The sequence below is a fragment of the Eptatretus burgeri genome, chromosome 10 (genome assembly GCF_056783735.1).
Source record: "Eptatretus burgeri isolate ZD-2024b chromosome 10, Ebu_testis_v1, whole genome shotgun sequence".
Lineage (NCBI taxonomy): Eukaryota > Metazoa > Chordata > Myxini > Myxiniformes > Myxinidae > Eptatretus > Eptatretus burgeri.
The window spans coordinates 103,670,691-103,694,397 of NC_140970.1; the positions used below are offsets into that span (position 1 = coordinate 103,670,691).

Consider the following 23,707-nt stretch of genomic DNA (forward strand, 5'->3'; position numbering starts at 1 on the left):
CCCCAGCACAAGACTTTAGTTTTCCATTTTCCATAGACTTATAAAAGGTATGATATATCATACTTGAATAGAAAACAAAACGATGATTGAGGCATGCTTTTTTCCTAGTTTTTATGTGATAAATATTAAACTAGAGGTATTGACACCATTATGTATGTATGAGAGCAGGAAAATTTTAAATAGCATTGTAGATGACAGCCAAAATGCTATTTTTGCATTTTTATGTGTATTCTATGGCGTCATAGTTCATATGAACAAAAAGGCGGGAAAAAGTGTTCGAAAAAATTGGCGCCAATGTTTTTTTTTTGATTCAGTGGTCATCGTAGATTAGATTCCAGTAGGAATTAGGAAATATACATGAATTGCCCACGGGAGCCATTTTGGAGACATATGGCCCTGCACTAACTGTTGTTTTTTTCCTTCCCTCTCCCACCCCTCTTGGCTCCTGCTCCCCTTGTTGTGCGTTTCTGTGTGTTAGTTCTCATACGAGCCTCGACAGTGTATACAAAAAAAGTATAAATAATTATGTGGATTACCCATTTGTTGTCGAGTTCTATAGACATTGAATATCTGGATTTTGAACTTAATTGCCCCTTTTGAAGGTGCCTTTTTGTCTAAAAAGGTTTAAAAAATCAATACATTTAAACATCTTCATACGTGCTCCGCAGACCCCATGGCCAAGGTACACAGTCCAACAAGACTGGCCCATTGGCACACACATGCGTCTCAGCCCAAAGGTTGAAGCACATTGTCAAACACACGCATTCTTACCCCAAAGGGCCAGAATGCATGGTCATACAATTGGATGACTTCCATAGGAGTGAGTCCCCATGACTGCAACAGCATGCCATCCTGAATTTGGGATTATTTACCCTCATTATGAAGGTGCCTTTTGAAAACAAAAAAAAGTTAAAAAAAAAACTATCAAAACATTTAAACAGCTTAGGACGTGCACCTTGACCCCATGGCCAAGGTGCACAGTCCACCTTGACCATCCCGTTGGCATACACATACCCCTCAGCCCAAAGACTGAAGCACATGGTCAAAATAAGAAAAAGAGCAATCAGAGATTGCAAACCCTCACCAAGACTGCTTTTGAGTGGTGTATTTTTATTGGTTTTAGGGTAAATCCAATATGGCTGCCAAACCATGTGACCAATGACATCATATGTGTGAACCTTTTGTTCCTCATGGACAGGCGGTCATACATGTAAAGTTCTGCCTCAATCTGTTCAGCCACTTCAGAGAAGAACGTTTTTGAAGGTTAAAAAAAAAATGGCTGCTGAATCACGTGACCGATGATGTCACGAAATTGCTTTCTGTGGACCATTTTATCCCTAGATGACCCTCAAAAATTTTCATACTGATCGGATGTGGCGTTCTACATATGCAATTATGACGTCATAACGAGGGAAACTATGACATCACAAAAAAAAAAAATCACCCTCACTCCACATGAGGAGTACTCATTATGTGCCAAGTTTCAATGTTTTCCTTGGTGCGATTTCAGAGATACAGAGGTCCAAAGTTTTTTCCGTTTTTCCAATATGGCTGCCACACTACGTGACCGATGACGTCATAGCTATCATTATACCGTTCTACATGAGTAATCACACCAGTGGTGAAAATTTTCTTCTCAATCCAACAAGCAGTTGCGGAGAAACACATGAAAGTTCTGTGCAGACAAACAGACAAAAGGGTCCAAATGTAATACCATCCCAGAATTCTTCAGCGAGGGTAAAAAAATACACACACATCCTAACCCCGAAAGGCTAGAATGCGTGGTCATACAATTGGACCCCTCTGTAAGAGGGAGTCGCCATGACTTCAACAGCTTTCCGTCCCAAATTTTCATCAGGACGGCACACCGTATAAATATGTCACTCATGACAACCGTAGTCGTCGTTTAAATGCTATTAGCACCCCCTGGTTGTAATGGTGAGCATCAGCTGCAGATTATGTCTCACACGGTAAAACCACAAAGCACAATCCACTAAGAAACAACCGTCTGTCTACCACCCAGACGATTGTTCCCGCTAATCTCAACCATTCACCGAAAAGGCAAGTGGTGCGATTAGCGGATAAATAAAATTGTATTTTATATATATATATATATATATATATATATATATATATATATATATATATATATATATATATATATATATTGTATATTGCTCCTTTCGTTTTGTTATTCCTGACTGCAAACCTCAACTGATGATCAGCAGAGCAGAGACAATGTGCTCGCGTGGCAGACAACACTTGTTGCTAACATGTTGTGGAGCAAGGGCTGTGATGGGACTTGATCTGTGCCCTGCTGCCTCATTAGTTAAAGAGCTTGATTTGGTGATGTGATGGTTTGAGTATTTGTTCTGAGTCGGGTATGTCTGAGTCTGGTTCAAACCCTGGCCGAATCATACCAAATACTTTATTATTTCATTTTTATTAAATTTCCTGCTTGACGTATTCTTATGTGCTGCACTCGTTGCTTTCTTGCTTGATGCTCAGCATTTAAAAGGATAGATTATGGACAAATACACTACATATATATATATATATATATATATATATATATATATATATATATATATATATATATATATATATATATATATATATATATATACACAGGGGGCTGCAAAAGTAGGTATACAGTAAGGATTATACCAGTATTACCAGTATTATAATAGTGGTGCTAGGATTCATTTAATACTAGATTGATATGTTTATTATTGATATGTTTCTTATTGATGTTTATTATTGGTATGTTATTATTGATATATTTATTATCGATATGTTTATTATTGATGTTTATTTTTGATTTGTTTATTATTGGTATGTTATTATTGGTATGTTTATGATTGATATGTTTATTATTGGTATGTTATTATTGATATGTTTATTATTGATATGTTTATTATTGATATGTATATTATTCGTATGTTATTGATATGTTTATTATTGATATGTATATTATTGGTATGTTATTATTGATATGTATATTATTGGTATGTTATTATTGATATGTTTATTATTGATATGTTTATTATTTATATGTTTATTTTTGGTATGTTATTATTGATATGCTTGTATAATCAATAAAATACGTTTTGTGCGCACGTTTTGTTTTTCATGACTGTTTACCTACTTTTGCAGCCTCCTGTATGTATATATGTGTATATCTACCTTATGGGGTTTTTTTTCGTTTGATGCAATGATCCATTGTGCAATGCTTCACTTGATCGATAAATGTCCCATGGAGGATGGGGTCAGGACATCAATTGAAGTTTACCGAATGCAGCCAACCAAACTGTTTATGTGGCAGGTGGAGCATTGAATTTCAAACCAATGACCTTATGACAACTCACCTTCAGATGTTGAAACTGTGCCAACGTGGCGTCAACACTCTGGACATCAAAGAGATTTTTCGTTTGGCTCAGCCAGACATCAGAGGATAAAATCGGTGATTACAGACAAAAGAGCAAAGAGCGATGGACTGGGAAAGGCACGTAAAAAAAAAAGTGTTCGTAGGTGGTACCAAGTATAAAAGGTCTCCTTTCTTTTCAAGCGACTGACATGAATAGCCCTTCGCATTTACATCACTTTGAGGACTAACTGCTGGAACCCACATTTCACACTCACTTGGTTGTGTGTGGCCATCACATGAGCACATGAATGTACATGACAAATGACCCGTTGCCACCTCATGACTGTGAGTGTTTGTTTGAGGTATTCAATAAACATCGTTGATAGATATATTCATAATTATTGCATGGCATATGAAATTAAATGCATGCTGCTCAAGCAAACATTGCATGTGATGGTCATGTTGTTACGGATTCGCTATATTTGTTTCACTTGTCATGATTCACACTGAATGACAGAAGAACAGAATTCTGATGATACCACCATTGTGTTGTTTCCAATTGTACGGTAGACAATGGCATCGCTATTGTGGTACCCTTGTGATTTGCTGTAACAAACTTGTCGACGCAACCTCCTTATGAAAGGTGCGTTCAAATGATGTGCACACAGTATTGAGGTTTTGAACCTGTCATGTCATAATATTAAAAAGATTTTTTTTTTTATTAAAGATTTTAAAAGAATCATGTCACATGATCATTCTCCATTTCGCTTGGCAAGATATGCAACTTATATTGTGGCAGCAGGCCAGGATCGACGTATAAAGACTCTTACGAGCATGGTGTTGTCACCTCCACCAACCAAAGGTGGACAGAGGTGAAACTGCCACAGATATGTGAAATATTTGGTGGAATTGTGCCTTTTATGAGAGAAACGTGGCATTTGGCACACAGTTGGGGCATATCCTTAGGAAGTGTTTTGGCTCTCGGGCCATCGCAGATTTGTCCCATGACAGTAATGTCCATACAAGTAGAGGGGAAAGTGGAGTTGGTAGAGATCACAGAGGAGGAAGTGTAGACGGCATTGAAGAAGGATCAAGAAGGGAAGAGCACCAGGCATTGATGAGGTGTGTACACAGTTGATAATTGCAGTGGAAGAAGTCACTCAGTTGGACGAAGAGGCTGTTGAATGTACAATGAGAGAGGGTTCAATTGTGGAGTAGAGGACAGGGTTAATTGTGCCGATATGGAAGGGGAAGGGTGATGTGATGGTCAGGTCAAGTCAGGTATGGGAGACATCGCCATGAGATGTCAATCAACCTGCAGCAACCATAAGACTCCCTCGCTAAGAGAATCTGGTGAGCAGGATCAGTGTCAGGAAAACGAGCCACATGTCCATACAGCCGCAGCTGACGCTCACGGACTATGCAGGAAACAAATCTCCATTTGTGTCTCTCTCAGTAAACCGCTCGTTGGACACAAAGTCTCACCAGCGATCGCCAAAGATTCTCTGAAGAGACCTGGTACCAAAGGAATTAAGTCTCTGTTTCAGATCCCTGGTCAGAGTCCAAGTCTCACATCTGTAGAACAAGACTGGAAGCACCAAGGACTTAAAGACTTGGACCTTCGTCCTCCTGCCCAGGTACCGACAGCGCCACACCCCATGATCCAGTGAATCAATGACTCCCCATGCCCGACCCAGACGTCTATTGACCCCTGACTCACAGCCAGCAGAGACATGAATATCACAGCCAAGGGAAGTGAATCTCTCCGTGCCCTCAACATCCTCACCACAAACAGGTACAGACAAGAGATCAGCATCCAAGATGTCATTGAAAGCCTGCATCCTAGCTTTGACCCAGTAAACCCGTAATCCCAGCGGCTCTGACTCCTCATTCAGCACCCCGAGGGTCCCCAAAAGGATATCCAGAGTCTCCACAAATATGACTGCATCATCTGTGAAATCAAGGTCAGAGATCTTGACATTCCCAAGAGATGCACCGCAGGTTGATCTCTCTGATATCCTCCCCAGAATGCACTCCATGCAAACGCTGAAAAGTGTGGGGGCCAGTACACATCCCTGACAAACTCCAGTAACAACTGGAAATAAGTCGGAGATGGTATCACCACATCTCACAGCAACCTCAGTACTAGAGTATAGTTCAGACATCAGATTGATCGGTTTTGGTGGCACCCCACGAAGACCAAGAATCCTCAAGAGGGCATCCAGATTCACTGAATTGAACGCTTTGCAGAGATCAACATAGGCTGCAAGCAGCCCCTGCCAAAACTCGTCTGCGTTCGGTGAGGACCTGAATGGCAAGGATACGGTCAATTGTTGAACTCTTTTGGTTTAAAGCCTGACTGTTCTGGACACTGGTGCTCAAGCAAATGGTGGTGAACCCCATCATTAATTATCTGAGCAAAGACCTGGCCCAGCACTGAGAGCTGCATTACCCCTCAGTCGTTGTTGCAGTCTTGGCGATCACCCTTCCTTTCCAGAAAGGGACAACAAGGCCTCTCCTTCAGTCAACTGGGAAGATGCCTGAATTCCAGGCAGAGCACAGAACTGCGTGTAACGACATGAGTACAGCATTTCCACCAGCCTTGAGAAGTTCAGCAGGGATGCCACAGGTCCCAGGAGCTTTACCCCATTTCAACCGGTTTACGGCAGCCTGTGTTTCAACAAACAAATGTGGAGCACAGTCAGCAATAGGGTGAATATGTATAGCAGAGTAACAATGGGGATGGTTAATAGGGAGGGTCAGCAAGAGTGATAGTAACACCTCTAAAATCCAACTCAACAGCTCGTTGATCAGCCTGTTACAGCTGCTCAAAGTAACCTGCCCAGAAGGCCTTCACTTCGGACTCCTCAGCTGAGAGCCTACCAAACTCCGCTCTAACTGCTGTAACTGAGGGATGGGCTTGGAGGAACACAATGCGTGAATTCCCCTGAAAGCAGGTCGAGAATCACATGACCACAGGTGATGCTCTACCCCCTCACAGATTCCTCGCACATCGGCCTCCTCGTCCACCTTCAGCGCACCTACAGTTTTATGCCTCAATTCCCTGAACAGCTCAGCTCCACCATTAAGCCTGGCCCTGTGACTCTTGTCAATGGTATCCAGTGTCCCTTGAGAGACAAAATTATTCTTCACCCTACTATGAGTTCCAATACATCCACCGGCAACATCAAGGATAGTGTTCTTGAAGGCACTCCACTACTCTTCAGCATTCCCCAAAGCACCTCGACCCCCCAAATCCACACTCAGCCTGTTCGCAAACTCCTCAGATACCCTCTCATCCTTGAGTTTTCCAACATCCAGCCTCGGCTGGATGTACCATTTTCCTGGATTCAAGCTGCAACTTCAGAGTTGCTACCATAAGCCTGTGGACGGTATTGAGGAACTGAGTACTCAGGTAGACCCTGCAGTTCTGGATCATCCTCCAGTGACCATCGAGCACGTGGTCATTCTCCTTTCCCACACCACCAGCGTTAGAATACCAAATCCAGCAATGAGCCCGTGGGCGCTGAAACCATGAACCAGCCACCCTAAGTCCATGACTTCTTGCAAAGTCAAGGAACTTCGTGCTATTCAGGTTTACAGTTCCAGACCCATGGGGACCAACACACATCTCATAACCACCCTATCAGTTCCAGTCGATGCATTGAAATTCCCCAAGACTAGAAGAGTATTTCTCACCTGGGGCACAGATCAACCACAGACTCGAGAGTGGCATAGAATGCATCCTTCACGGTGAGATCACTCGCCTCAGTCGGAGCATATACAGAGACCAGGGAAACAACACACAAGGAGTGATGAATCCTTCGTCTCATAATCGGCTCGTTGATCGGTGTTACCTCAATTATCATTGGAGTCAGCTTATTAGACACATCTATAGCTACTCCTTGGGTAGAGTCACCTTCAGAGCGATCACACCAATAAGAGGTGCAACCACCCAACATGATCTTGCCACTATCCAGTCTCCAAACCTCAGAGAGTGCTGCAATACCGATGTTCAAACGCTTGAGCTCAGATGATAACAGAGACAGATGATCATCCTCTCTTTGGGATCGGACATTCCAGGCACCCACCCGAAGGGACCGCCTCAGGTTAACCCAAGGAGAATGCCATCGGGTGGACGATGCCTCAGCACCACCCCGACACACACCACCGCAACCTGACCCGGGAAAGTTACCCCGTGGTTTCCTTCCTATCATCAAAGAGTGGGGGTCCCGAAGGCTTTGCCCCAATCCCGTCATCCGGTGAGCTAAACTGCAGAGAGCAGCTGTACAGGAGATACTCCCATGGAGTGGGTTTTCGGATTTCTTTGCGTTTTTGTGTTTTGCGGAGTAAAGGGTTTTGCGGTGGCTGGAGTGCAAATCCTGCCACCAACCTCCTTAAAAAAATAAGTAACCCAACTGCAGAAGGGCATCCGCAGACATAGTTGGGCACTAGATGTGGATGGCCGTTGGCTCACAAGGAGCTCCTCCACCCTTTGATGTTCAATATCCAGGGAAATACAGGGCCATTACCCTCCTCAATCATGTAATTAAGGAGCTGGAGAGGATTCTAGATGGGAGAATAAGGAAGAGTAGGGAGATGGAGATCGGAGAAGAGAAACAGGGGTTTAGAAAGGGTATGGGGACGATGGATGGGATGTTCATGCTGAGACAGATGGTAGAGAAGAGGTTGGAGGTGCAAGGTGAGGTGGCATTAGGGTATGTGGACCTGGAGAAGGTCTACAACACTCTCCAGAGAGATGGTGATGGCAATACCGAGATGGATGAGAGTGCTGGAAGCAGAAGTTAGTTTGGTCGAAGGGATGTACAAGAGAACAAAGGGAAGAGTCTTGGATGGCCCTGGGATGTTTGAGGAGTTCAGCATGAACATCGGTTTGAGGCAGGGAAGCACTCTCAACCCACTCATGTTTATCATGGTGATGGAGCTGGGAAGCAGGAAGGTGAGCTTGAGGCGTAGTATGGGGAGGATGCTGTATGCGGATGACCTGGCTGTTGTGGTGGAGAGTGGGTGGGAGATGCAGGAAGTACTGTGGGAATGGAAGGAGGCATTTGGGAAGCATGGGCTGAAGATGAGTGTGGAGAAGACAGGTGAAGTGGGTTGGGCATCAGAGAAAATAAATGACAATCAGGTTAGAGGGGAAGATCAGACAGGAAAATAATTTTGAGTATCTGGGTGGAACAGTGACTGGGGATGGTAAATCAGAGGCAGAAGTGCGGAAGAGGTTGGAGGGAGTAATGGAAGACAGAAATATATCAAGGAAGTTGAAAGGGAAGGTTCTGATGTCGTGTGCAACTCCGGCCTACCTTTTCGGTCTGGAGATGGTGGCACTGACAGAGAAACAACAGAGTGAAGAGGGTCGATACAAGGAGGATGGAAGAACTGAGGGAGGAGATTGTTGTGCAGAGGAGTTTGAAAAGGAGATTGGTGAAATGCCGGCTGAGATAGGCTGGACATTTGGCGCAGATGGGGGAAGAGAGAATGGCAAAGAGAACGGATAGGTTGAGGGAGCAATGTAGGAGGAAAACAGGTTGTCCACAGTTGAGATGGGAGGATTGTGTGAGGAGGGATATCTGTAAGGTAGGTGTGGTTGGAGAGCGGAGAGAGTTGGAGGAGTATCGTGGTCAAAGCAGGGCAGAAGCTTGGTGCCATCAGACACAATATTCATGTAAATATTTGGCAGCCATTTTTGGCAAATGTCTGTCATTACTCTTTCTTCTTGTTATCCTATATCGATATATATATATATATATATATATATATATATATGATTACTGTAGCAGGGTGTGCTTACACATTGTGTAAGCATACGAACCGTACTTCCCCATTGTCTCGGGTCGTCCACCTGCATTTTTTTCCCCCATTTATTACCTCTCGGAAGGTACCGATCTTTAATGTGAGTCAGTCAGTCAATCAGTGGTTCGAAAGAGCTTTATAATATATAATAAGTATATATATATATATATATATATATATATATATATATATATATATATATATATATATATATATATATATTTGATTTAGAAAATAAGAATACTGGAGCAACATCTGATTTCTGCTTTCAGGTGCAGCAGTATGCTTGGTGTTGGCTTCATGGTTAGGGTTGTGAGCTTGGGATCCTAGCATCCTGAGTTCAAGTCTCCCTTTGCTGTTGAATTCATACCAGGTGGGGTTGACTCTGCCTGTCATCATTCTGAGGTCAGCAAAATGAGTACCAGCTTGCTGGGATGATTGAGCCATTCGAGTATCCTGCATTGGAGTGGCGACCTGTCCAGAAGACTGCTTAAGCAGCACTAATGCTCTGTATAGAGTATCGTCCCGATGGATGGATGCATGAGGTACAAAATACAAATAAGTCAGGTCTTCTACCCCTACAATGGATTTCATCGACAATATCGAAGGTACTATAACAGCTGATGGTGGCCATCTTGGAAAATGGCCACGACTTTTGTTACACGGTAAATCTGCAATGATCCTCAGGCCAAAAATCTTCACGATGGTATATTCCAACAGCGTGCCAAATTTCATGTTTCTATCATCAAAGGTACGATTCATTCACATATCTGCAGTACGATTTAGTTTTCACCCCTGTTTGTCTATCTGTCTGTCTGTCTGTCTGTGAGCAGGATATCTCAAAAAGTTTGGGACAGATTCAGACAAAATTTTGTGGACAGGTTGGGTGTGTGACCAAGATGAATTGATTCGATTTTGGGGAAGATCCCCATCCAGATACAATAATTAAAAATAAAACATTTTAAAGTGGTTTTTCGATAACCACTGACAGATAGAGCCCAAAACGATATATAGCATGATATTTCGATACGGTGTGGACAGGTTATGACAAAACTATGGGACGAGTTGGTTAGATGACAATAACCAGCCAATTCGATTTTGGTTCAGGTCTGGATCCAGTTCCGGCTTATCGGTGGGATACAAAACATAAACTGTTCAGCCTGGGCGTTCAACTGAGCGCAGAGGTATGTGCTCCACCGAGTGCTGTTATCGTTGTTTCTTTTTACCCTCACCGAAGGAGAGGTCTGTCTGTCTGTCTGTTTGTTTGTCCATACAGAACTTTGGTGTTTTTCTTCGTAACTGCTTGTCGGATGAAGACGAAGTTTTTCACCATCGGAGCGACTACTCATGTGGAATGTTTCAATTATAATTATGACGTCATAGGTTACGTGGTATGGCAGCCATGTTGGAAAAACGTAAAAATTTTGGACCTTCATCTCTGAAACCGCACCAAGGAAAAAAATTGAAACTTGGCACATGGCAAGTACTCCTGGGGAATGAGTGTGATTTTTTTTTGCATGACGTCATAGATGCCTTTGTTATATTGTCATTATTGCATATGTAGATTGCCGCATCTGATCAATCTGAAATTTTTTGAGGATTATCTCGGGATAAAATGGTCCACAGAAAGAAAGAAAAAAACGATGTCATCGGTCACGTTATTCGGCAGCCATATTGTTTATGCGATGACGACGTCATCATGTTTTCGATCTTCTCAAAATCTTCTTCTCTGAAGTGGCTGAACAGATCGAGGTGAAACTTTACACGTGTGACCGCCAGATGGATTGGCAGCCATATTGGATTGAAGAAAAATATTAAATAATGTTTTCTCTGGAACCGCTTAATCAATCGACATGAAACTTCAGAATTATGATCTGGTAGTGATGGGGAACACAGGTTTTAAATTTCAACTTGATCGGATGCATGGTCTGGCAGTTAGAATGTTTTTTTTTGACCTGGGTTCTTTTTGATTTTTAAAAAAAATATTCTTTTAATAAGGCTCACTTAGCTGTACCTGGATGGGTTTGAGGTTAGAGGAGTAGCAGCTGAAATGTGAATCCCATCCAGGTTCCTCTTGATGACTTCATCATTACTTTTTGGGGTTCCTTCTAATTACTCCAATGCAGGACTTGAACCTATTTGGTCTTCCAATTGATTTGAATTGAATTTATTTTAATCCCATTCTCAATTCAATTGAATAATAATAAACGTCATGGGTCAGGGTCAGGTGTCCGATCAAAGCGGGACGTCTTGGTACCCGGTCATCACTGCCAGCAGTTATAAAGTGGCAATTCTAGTTATGTCTCTTAGTAATTACAAAACACACCAGTACACAAACGCCACACAAAATACACCACACAATTCTTATTAATTTCATAACACCGGTGCACAACTACCACACAAAACAAGTCCTGGTGAGGGTCTGCAATCTCTGATTGCTCTTTTTCTTATTTTATCATCGATTTGTCTCAAGGAGGGAGGAGCTGTCACATAATTCACATACAGTACAAAGACATTGGTAGATGTCAATGTGCTTTAGTAAAGGGAATTTGAACCCGGTTTCCATGTGTTATGAGCCATCAGTGCAGATGGGAATGCTGAAGAAGCCAAATTATTGTTTTTGTTTTACGAAATGTCCTCAATGTGTCCTTCATTTCATGAAAGATTGGAGATTTCATTATATATTGAAGTATAAATGTTACTGATCTGTTGGGATCCCAGTGCTACGGAAATAATGCACTGTCCCTCAAATGTTCCTTCTGCGTGTATAAACCATGGACCAGGTGGTCATGCATAATCCACTATTGATTATTTTTCAAATAACATTCCCCCATCCCTCTCCCCCCTTACAGAGGTGTGGAACAACACAAGATACTGGCCATTCTTCCTTCCCCAAATTCTCCCAGATTTCCCAACTAGCCTTTCTCTCTCGCACATCCTCCCAATTATATTAACTTACTGAATTATTCCACCCAGTGTGGACATCAGGAATCGTTGACCACTGAGGTGGGCTCCTGAATCGGCCGAACAACTCGAGTGCTGTGCCAATTGTCACCCTTGTGTTTGTCCAATGTTCGGCTCAGAAATCTGACAGCCTACAGGACAGGTCCACAGACTGTAAGCTTTCGTGCTGTTATCACTCCATAAATCACTCTCAACACAAATCACATGATCGGTGAAGAAACGCGTCACAACTTGAAGCAAATTAATTCTTCACTTCTTCCTCCCAAGCCTTGTTCCTGGGCAAGCACAGTGGATCCATCAGGCACTGGCAGGGTGGCGGCCCATTCGATATATCTGACCACATGGCAGCCCTCTGTTCGTCTATTCACCCAAGAACATAATTTATCTCAAGAGAGAGCTGCTATCTTCGCTCTCGTTTATCCTTCCCATGTACGAGAGGCAGTGTGGGGTCTGCAAAGGTGATGCAAGACCTAATTCTCAGGAGGCGAGGGAAACTGCACTTGCCAGAGAGATGGAATGGCGGGCCAAACATCCTCAAAAAGAGGTTGTACCGCTCTGTCCCGCAATGTCAGCCACAAACCACGGCTGTGCTTACTTCGTTCCTTTTTTTTGCCATTTCCTGACCAAAGCCAGGCATGACGTAACACATGCAGGCAGACGACAGAAGACTCCAACTGCTGCAGGCTGTCACGGAACTCAAAGAAGGACCAGTGTCTGCATTTGAAAGAACGGTCATGAAACTTGTCAATTTAGCTTTCGAAGTCACGAAGTTCATGACACCAGGTGACAGTGCCTATAACCTTGCCTGCCCAATTGAAAATAGTAAGTCATGTTGAAACATTTGCAACCTCACTCTATATCTCAAAATCGAACCCCCTTGGTCGATTTGCCAAAATGTATCTTCCGATCTGGAGAGTAAGAATAATGGTCAATCTGGAAGTGATAAACATTGAAGCCGGAATCCATTTGGCGTTTGGAAATTATCCAGTTGGAGCCACTATGCAGAGATTGGCCGAGTACTGAAGAAAAGATACTCTGAGATACTTAACCTTCACAAGGAGTGATCAGAAAATTTCTCCTTGTGAAGGACTCTTGCTTCAGCTGTTCGCGTTGATTGATTGATTTTTTATTCGACAAAACAAAAATGACAAAATGCAGAGTAAGCCAAGAGATTCTCCAACAGAAAAAATTAACACAACAAATATATATATATATATATATATATATATATATATATATAAATTATATATATATATATATATATATATATATATATATATATATATAATTATGTATATATATATATAAAATTATGTATATATATATATATATATATATATACATATATATATATATATATATATATATATATATATATATATATATATATATATATATATATATATATATTGTTACGGATCTGGAAACCATATGCATTCAAACATACAGATGTCCCAAAAGTCAGTTATTCCATTAAGTACATGTGAAGACAGGTCCCTTCCTTTTGTCGAGTGGGAGAATCAAAGGAGTGCGTTGCGATGTTTTTTTAGGTAGGTTATTAAATCTTTACATCCAACAACCATCCCATGCCCCATCACAATCCACTACCCACCCGCTGTCTACTCGCACCCTGACTTGCCGAGGCAAGATCTTGCAGCCGTTCCTTGCCGCTTCCACAAGCATTCCTTTTCAACGTTGTAACTCTTGCTCGACGAGTGCAAACACGCGTGGAGGGGCGGTTCCCCCAACAAGGCCGAGACCCCGCCCAGAAGGGGCGGATCCGTGGAGGCCCTGTCCAATCAGGGCGGACAGTGACGTCTGTTCCACCGAGCCCCCACCCCGTTCGGGGAGGTCCATAAAAAGACGACACCATCCTCAGTCTTGAGGGGAGTTCTTTGGAGGAGTGAGTTGGTTGGTGTGCGCCGTGTGTTCTGAGCTGGAGTCTGAGTTCAGTTCACTTCAGAAGGAGTTCAGCTCTGCGTGGGGCAGTCGAGGGCGTTCGTCGGAGGTTTATTGGAGACGGGGCATTCGTTGCTGGAGTCTGGGGCGTTCGTGGAAGTTTTGCTGGGTCCTGTCCGCGACCCTGACCCCTGTCCTGGAATTCCGACTACTCCTCTCAAGTTCCTCCGCGGACACGAGCCCCACGCGTGTGACTGTGGGCCGGGCTGTATGGCCATTGGCAGGTGCCGCACCACGGACCACCCCCATCCCTCCAGCGTGCAGGTACCCCGCCGAACCGTGACCCCAGCTCGTCTCTCTCCCTGGCTGCGGGAGTCCTAATAAAACACCTGGGTTTTATTTTCGTCTATGTGTGTGTCTGCATGTGTGGCGCCGTTTCTTAAGTAGAACTGCTTAAGTGTTTATTTCTGATCATTGTGAATTGTTTCTTGTATATTCCATGATAAGTCTTGCTCTGTGTCCTCGCTTGTTGTAAATAAACCATTATTAGGAATGTTCCCAGTTCGTTTCCATCCTTTCTTTCATTGGTCCAGCATGGTTTGGATCTGAGTTTGAGCCGGGTCTTTATACCCGATAATCGGTTCATCCTAGCCGGTACGTTCGTGGCAGGCCCTCTCGACTGCATCCGAGCCGGAAAGGTAGTTGGCAGCTGGTAGTCGGTAGAGTGATCCGGTTTGGGCAAGACGTGCCGAGGGCATGGATCCCCGGTAGCCAAGACCGTGTGGTTACTTAGGTAAATTGGTTCCAGACAAAAAGACCCTACGCCACGCGGTCAAGATATTGGCGTTTCACGGTCGCTGAACCGACCCGCCGGCTCACGGAATTATCCGGAGCGACGGCCTACAATTCTGGGGAGTCTGGTGAGAGACGACGTAACTTCCCCCACCTCGTGGTCGTTCTCGCCACCGGACCCCGGCCTGCAACAATATATACAGAAAGATGCACCAACATCTCTCACCTCCAAATGGAGGGAATAGCCAATCAGTTCTCACCTAATCAACTAAACCCAGGTGGCTATGATTATATAAATAATTACTACCTCCCACACTCCTCCAGCTGAAGAAGCTGCATAAAGCAACCCAAGAAGACTTACACAAGGTAAGCGTGAAGCTGTTTCGAACCCTTCTCAGAGTTTCTCCACAACTATAAAGACGTTCACACATCGTACACATATGAGAATCCCAATGCTACACACCCCCTCTGCTACCAGACCGGTTTCATCACTTATTGGCAAATCATCAGTGACCTGGGTGGGTCTTTCTTTATTTATTAATATATTGACTGCTTTTGACGTTTGCACGTGGTACATGCTTGGGAGTCTCATTGGTTTGCATTGCTGTCTGCGCTGTCACTGATGATTTGCCAATAAGTGATGAAACCGGTCCAGCAGCTGAGGGGTGTGTAACAATGGGATTCTCATGTGTGTACGATGTGTGAACGTCTTTATAGCTGTGGAGGAAGGGTTTGAAACAGCAAAGTGCTTACCTTCCGTAGGCATTCTTGCATTGCTTTATGCAGCTTCCTCGGCTCGAGGAGTGTGGGAAGTGTCAATTTTTATATATATATATATATATATATATATATATATATATATATATATATATATATATATATATATATATATATATATACGTACACACATGAATATATACCATTTTGTCGAAGGTGGATGACAAAACGTGGTGGATGATTTGGTTGGACGACAAGAAGAAGCCGATTCGATTTTCGTGAAGCTCCACATGCAGATCGGCCTCTCAGTGGGATACAAAATGTAAACAGTTCATCCTTGCGCTCAACCTTGCGCCGTTCTTCTGAGGTACACGCTGACAATTTTTTTTAGATAACCTGCTCACAGACAAACAGGTGTGGAAACAACCTCCATCCACCTTAGGTGGCAGAGGTAATATACCAAGGACTGTATAATTTGTGTTTTTCTAATTATTATTTGACGATGAGAAAACGTACAGATGAGAAAGCAAAATTCATATCAGCCAATCCCAATTCATATCAGCCAATCAGCTGATAAAATCCCATCTCAGCCGATGGCCATTACCTGTTTATTCTAACACAATTAAGGAAACAAACAAGGTCCAAGAAATTGAGTTATTGATGTAAAGTACAACTCTGCCACCAGGGAAGGGTCAGGCCTATTATATGAAATCAGAGAAGACATGACCTGGGGAGAGACACTAAGGAGTCAGGGATGTCCTGTGGAAGGAAAGTTCCTGATAGATGATGTCCAGTTTATCGGCAGTGACCTGGATCGAGACATCTGACAGGTTCAAGCGGAGACCTCGGATGTATGAGGTCCACAGAGTTATGGACCGGGAGGAGGCATTGGAAGAGCGCAGGAGTGGGGGGGGAGGCTATGAGGGAGAGGGTGAGGAAAGGAACAGGCCTTGCTCTTCAGCTATATCGTGGGAGATGCTATTAATGCTGAGGGCCATACATTACACAGAATCCAGGAGAGAAGTGTAATACTGGAGCCTTGCCCATAGGGGAGAGCATTGCTTCATTTCGCGATGGACTTGTCTGACTTGAAAGTCCTTGTCTGCTGCAAGTAATTCTTATTTATTTTATTCGATTTTTATTTTTTTAAGTTGTTTCAAACAACAGAAAAGCTAGTTTTCGATTGGCTTTGGAGGTCAGCTTGGCTATATGGTGTTCAGATGAGGTCATGGCTGATGATAAGGCTGACAAGTTCAAGAGACTACACTTCTTCCAGTGGCTCATTATGGAAATGGATAAGCGAGTTAGTTCGACAATTCTTCCCGAGCAAGAATAAGAATGAGAGATTCGTGAGGAGTGAATGAGGGAAAAGGTTTCCAGAGCATCAGAGAGGTCATTTATGTTGATGAGAAACAAGACTGGATCCAAGTCTGCCTTGCGTCACTGCAGCCTCCCCTGGGAGAGGAGAAGAGAGGGTTCCATTGATAACATTATGTTGAGTGTGCGGGTAGGGAATTTAAGAAAGGCAGGTATGAAGGCAGCAGCCCTGTATGTCATGGACGGTGAGTCTAATAGCAAGTTGAGCATGATGTCGGAGTGTGTCGAATGCCAGGTATAATCGAAGAACACAGTCCTGACCTCTTGTTTGAGACTCAGGGACTCCAACGATTGCTGAAAGAGGAGCAGCAGCACGTCCAGAGTTGGATGACTGCGACAGAATCCAAATTAATTTTTTGGAGACAATTAGAATATGAGCTCCTTTGAAGGGAACTTCAACGCAGAAGGCGATAGCTCCATCAAGCCTGGGTAATAGCTACCAACCAATGTTTTTTTTTTTTACGTCCTCTGTCACGCAAGGAAGCCGCATACACCATGTTTTAACTCTTCGGCATGACTCAGCAGGAGAGCTCGAACTGCCGACTTCACAGACTTAGAGCAGACACTCGAACCATTTCGTCACCATAATGCTCGTATTACCTTCTCAGCGTTTCTCCAAGAGAGCTCAATCTCCTCTGTACCTCTTAAGGTTCTTTCGGAATCCCCAAAGCGTGGCCACGTCTCCAATCCCCAGGTGGCAGCATCGAGGCATACCTGCCCCATCTCACTCTCGTTAATTGAACCACATTCCAAAAGCAACAGGTATTCTACACACTGACGCAGTCCTGCACTGCAACATTGTTTTGGTGTTTTGGATCGCAACATCTACGACTTTGCATCCCTAATCTTTGTTCGTATTTTCCCACAATCTCACAATATGCAAATGTTCCCCAAATTGTGCAAGTTTCGTTACCAAAGCTGCATTCCACTCATTGTTTCCTTGAAAACACCTTTGCTTTGATTCATGGTTCAACCTGTAAACTGATAGGGTTGAAGCAGAAAACTAAAGAAAAGCATTTTGTTCATCCAAACGACCTGGGTGGACATTCTTGGTTTGAAGGGAAAACTCAAAAGGTACAAAGGAACAATTGCTTTTCGCTCTCTTGGCGTTTTAGGTTTGTCTTGGAGGTAAGGTATCTATGAAACATGTGGATGTGACTCGAGGAAGTTGATAAAGAATGTGTTCGTGAGAGCCACAAAACAACAGGGGGAGGAGGAGGAGGAGGAGGGAGTGAACGGACAGGTAGACCATGAACGATGAAGCGAAACACGACATGGACAGGTGAATACTGGAAAACTGGCAATCATGGCTCAACTCTGATTGAAATATCTTTGAAGAGAACAAAATGTGCAAGGGATGACGCATGACGACGTTAAGCAGCAATTGTAAAGAAATGTTGATAATAAGGTACGAGCTGCATTCGAAATGCACTTTTTGAAACGACATACTCACTGCAGGTCAATAAAGTTTTCCCCGTTAAAAAAATTATTTTATTTTTTTTCCAACATATCAGATTTAACAATGAAAATGTGTTTCTTCAAAATTAGACATACTGTGTATGCTTGTATGGGGAATATGAACGGTGTTTCATGGATAACTTGGAGTCATTCTGGAAATGCTATGAACACCTGGTCTACTCGTATGGACATAGTGTGGAGGCAATTGAGTAGATTTATTTAGTCGGTTAAATTTGTGTAGTTCTTCCTCAAAAATCGCTTATTTGTGACGATGCTGACCGGTACTGAGCTGCTGCTCTGCTCTGCCTGCAACACTTCTCCATTGCCCTCTATCACCAGCTATCTCTCTGCACTCTCCATCCATATCCACCCTTCTGGCATCCCTCGTCATCCGTGTGTGTGTGTGTGTGTGTGTGTGTGTGTGTGTGTGTGTGTGTGTGTGTGTGTGTGTGTGTGTCATGCTTCATTACAAAGGGTTCCTGCTGTCATGGAATTAAAAAAAAAAACATGGAACCATTGGAAAGCCAGGTCAAGCTATTTGTGGTGGCAGGACCCCATGGCTTAGGCATCATCGTCTTGAGGAGTAATGCTCAAACACACCAAATGCTTTGCAGTTTTATAGAGAGCATCACTAAAGTCGGATATTCCAGGTGTCATTGCAGGTAAGATACCTCATTGTGTTTGGAATTCACTTTCACAATGATTTATACGATGGACATTAAAATTACAACACAATGGACAATTTAAACGGACGCCTTGTTACGTCCGCCACCGATGGTGAAGGAGTTGATGTTTTCAACCCTTTCTGTTTGTTTGTGAATTTCCGGAATCCTTCGGATTTCGGCAATTATGTTGTTCGGTTGTGTGTGTCATTCTGTGTCTGTCTGTCTGTCTGTCTATTTGTGTGTTTGTTTACCCTGTAGCAGCCACACCGTTTCAGTGATCATGACCAAACTGGGTACAGACGTCGGCCATGGTCCAACTTAGACACTTGTCGTTGTTGGTGAATCTAGGTCAAAGGTCAAGGTCACCGAAAAACCGAAATTCTTATTTTCGCAATAACGTCCGCTAACATGGTCGTATCGACTTCAAACCAAATCCAAAATGTGCATCTTCTAATACTGCATCCAACCATGCGTCTCATCGGGGTGTCACATCAACACCCTTCTTCGTGGCCGGGGGTCGAATGTCAGGGGGGGTTGGGTCGGGTCGGGTCAAAACTTTCAAATTGCGATAAAAACGCCATTTCAAGTCCGATTGACCTCCAAGTTATGATCATGACCAAACTAAGTGCTATAACTCATTAAACAGCAGCACTATCGACTTATAAGAACCAAATTGATTTCCAGGTTTTTGTTTTTTCAAGAGATCATGGAGATATGACAAAGTTATTCCGGCAATTCCTTGCTCGACGAGCAATTTCATTTGTCAGTTTGTTTGTCTGTTTGTTTGTGTTCAGGATATCTCAAAAAGTTGTGCGTGGATCCGGATGAAATTTTGTGGACAGGTTGAGTGTGTAACAAGGACGAAATGATTCGATTTTGGTGAAGATCCGGATCCGAATCCGACGAATAGAATTTTTTAAGATCCGATTACGACGACGACGAGAATCTTGACATTTTAAAAAATTCTGCACCATTGAGAGATAAGGCCAAAAACGATATAAAGCACAGGTCAGGTCAGGTATGGGAGCATGCGCCGGAGCAGCGCGTCACTGCATCCGCTTTCCGCCAGTACTCCAGGGGCCTCCATCGAGCCATTCCCCCAGGCGGATGCCTGGCCCATCCCCATCTCCTTGAGATGCTGATCAACCTGCTGCAACCATGAGACATCCTCGCTAAGAGAATCTGGTGAGCAGAATCAGCATCAGGAAAATGAGCCACATGTCCACACAGCCGCAGCTGACGCTCACGGACTATGCAGGTAACAAATCTCATTTGAGTCTTTCTCAGCAACCGCTCGTTGGACACAAAGTCCGACCAGCGCTAGCCAAGGATTCTCCGAAGAGAGCTGGTACCAAAGAATTAAGTCTCCATCTCAGATCCTTGGTCAGAGTCTAAGTCTCACATCCATAGAGCAAGACTGGAAGCATCAAGGACCTGAAGACTTAGACTTTTGTCCTCCCACACAGGTACCGACAGCACCACACCCCGTGATCCAGTGAATCCATGACTCCCCAGGCCCGACCCAGACATCTGTTGACTTCTGGTTCACCACCAACAGAGACATGAATATCACTACCAAGGCAAGGAATTTCACCGTGACCTCCACATCCTCACCACAAACAGGTACAGACATGATAGTAGCATCCAAGATGTCATTACAAGCCTGGATCTTAGTTTTGACCCAAGAAACCTGTAATCCCAGCAGCTCCGACTCCTCATTCAGCACCTCGAGGGCCCCCAAAAGGATATCTAAAGTCTCCGCAAAGATGACTGCATCATCTGTGAAATCAAGGTCAGAGATCTTGACATTCCCAAATGATGCACAGCAGCTTTATCTCTCCGACATCCTCTCAAGAATCCAATCCGTACAAGTGCTGAAAAGTGTGGGGGCCAGTACACATCCCTGACGAACTCCAGTAACAACTGGAAATAAGTCAGAGATGGTACCACCACATCTCAGAGCACTCTCAGTACCAGAGTTCAGACATCAGATTGATCAGTTTTGGTGACACCCCACAAAGACCAAGAACCCTCCCGACGGCATCCCGATTCACTGAATCAAACACTTTACAAAGATCAACATCGGATACGATCTGGATCCGATAATTATTTAATTTTTAAAGTGATTTTTCACCTTTGAGAGATAGTGTCAAAAACGATACAATATATCATGATATTTCAAAAATGTATTGGGCCCAATATGTTCTCTTGGATCAGGCGTTGCATGGCGGAGGTACGCACTCTACCGAGTACCCTTCGAGTATTTGAACGTGTTTATTCTGGATCCGAAGTGAGATTTTAATCCATTAAGCTGTTAAAACCACATCAAGTCATTCATACCCAAACTTGTTGCCTTTCATCACAGATAGTTCAATTCTTGCTGACATGGCCACATCATCGTAAGAACACACAATCCTAATGTTCTGCTTTAAATAACTCTAACCCCTTTTTCGAGAGATGTCGAGAACCGTTGAAGAGCTAAGTGAGAAAAGATAGTAAAATATAATTATGGGAAAACAGAAAACGTGCCGGTGGATGAATCTGAAACAAACCTGCACAATTACACACCGAGCAGGCATTGAACTAGAACTAATTGTTTGGAGTAACAAGTTTACAGAGTGTTTAAAGGATGAATCTATTTTTGTTGTGATTTCTTGGAAACTGGAAAGAGGTTTAATAACATTGGAGCTGCATTATCCTTTACCTGTTGGTTACAATCTTCTCGGGTGTGTATCAGAAAACGGAACGGGCCATCCCACCACCCAATGTATCCGTCTTCATCATGGGCTTTTCATTTGGGGAAAACCATTATCCCGTGTGTATGTTTTTCCTGTGTTGCTTTGTTATATATGGCCTGAAGAGGTTTTTTTTCCCAGAACATTTCAGCTGCATGATGTAACTCATCGAACTTCCAAGGAAGAATGATGGGCCCTGTCCACATCCGCCAATTTTCTGGGGCCTTTTTAAAGCGGGACATTTTCACCGGTTTAAACTTTGGAGCATACCGATACAAAATATCTAAAGTTTATAAGGTCTATACAGATAACCTGCTTTGAACCTGCCCTTTGTTTCGACTTTCAAGTCATTCTGTCCAAAATGAAGGATTGTGTTGCTGTTGCGCACACACACCCAAAAGATGACCGAAAAGGTTCTGATTTCTCTTCGTTGTCTCAGCTGCCTTGCGTTGAGATTTCGAAGTGAACATAACATTTCAACTTGTGGAAGTTTTCCTCTTTGTTAATCGCACTTCACGCATTTCAGAGCGTCAATGTAAACCGTCTCCGATTTCTTTGGTGCGACGATAGAAAGGCTTGGGTGATGCAAATGCTGTTCGATGAAAAGTTCTTTCACAGTTGCATTGCTAAAGTTAGAGGTTTTCTTTCTTTTTTCGGGGGGAGTCCAGAAACTTTGTAGAGCAGGCCCTTCTTTTTTGGAGTAATGTTAGAGCATAATATGGTCATGGTGTGTCAACATACAATAACTTTAAGGTCCTTAGAAACACGATTGCAGTTCTTAGGAGCATAAGTGACAATCTTCAAAAACCTGAAAACAAAACCACTGTGTGTGTGAGAGAGAGAGAGAGAGAGAGAGAGAGAGAGAGAGAGAGAGAGAGAGAGAGAGAGAGAGAGAGAGAGAGAGAGAGAGAGAGAGAGAGAGAGAGAGAGAGAGAGAGAGAGACTGACTGACTGACTGACTGCCTTTTATTATAAGGCTATAAAAGGGTAGCAGGTCAACAGGTACAGGGAAAAGAAAAACACAATCAACAATTCATGGAAGGAATTTAAGGGATATCACTAAGAAGTTGTCAACAAGTTTACCGATGGCATCTTTGAGTGCCCATTTTTCTTCAAAAAGTGGTAAATTGGTGTTCATTTTATAAAAACAATGTTCAAGTTTTAATCTTGTGCTCACGAGAGCCTTAAAGGTGAGTAATACGTTATGAGAGGGAACAGCAACATTTTCCATTTTTAGCTCGCCTGTTCGAAGAACAGAGAGCTATAGCGATACCCTCGGCGTGAGCGTGAAAATGTTAAAGTTTTTGGTGCAAGTTATTTAGAAGCTTGCCATTCATTTAATGTGTGTACTCGGATGCTGATATTTGGCATGGAGGTTCCTTTGGGGTATATTATTGATATGATGTAGCGAAGTTGAAATTAAAAAATAATTTCAATTTTTTTTAATTTTTGACCTGTTTTGAACTTAACTCTTTTGTAGCACATCAACGTTAAAGTTTTCTCCTTTCTAATGTTTTTATCTACCACACTATTGTTTACTGATTACAATATACAAATACATATATTGCTTTAAATTATTTGGATCAGACTTCACTGCAATGCTTTATAAAAAATATTATTAGACTAGTCTTTTAAAAAACGATAAATGTATAAACAGGCGAGCATTGGGTGGCTTTGACACCAACTCTGGTTGCTTTCCTGGACATGTACATTGCAAACTTTTTTTGACCAATTATAAAATTTGATAAAACCACTCTCTTAAAGGAAGTGGGTCGAGAGGGGGGGGGGCAGGAAGACCAAGAATAAAAGCATTGTGATTAAACAGAGGCAAGTTTGTTAAAAAAATTCCTTGGAGGGGATTAAAAAGAGTTTGCCGGCATTAACATTCGAGGTATATCTATATATGAAGTAACGTTTCA

The 23,707-nt window shown here is 43.0% G+C and overlaps 1 long non-coding RNA gene across 3 annotated transcripts in view; it reads right to left on the reverse strand.

Annotated features, from left to right (window-relative positions):
* The window catches only part of LOC147019341 (uncharacterized), a 127,265-nt gene that overhangs the window by 17,100 nt on the left and 86,458 nt on the right, over positions 1 to 23,707 (reverse strand). The gene's annotated exons all lie outside the window — the stretch shown is intronic.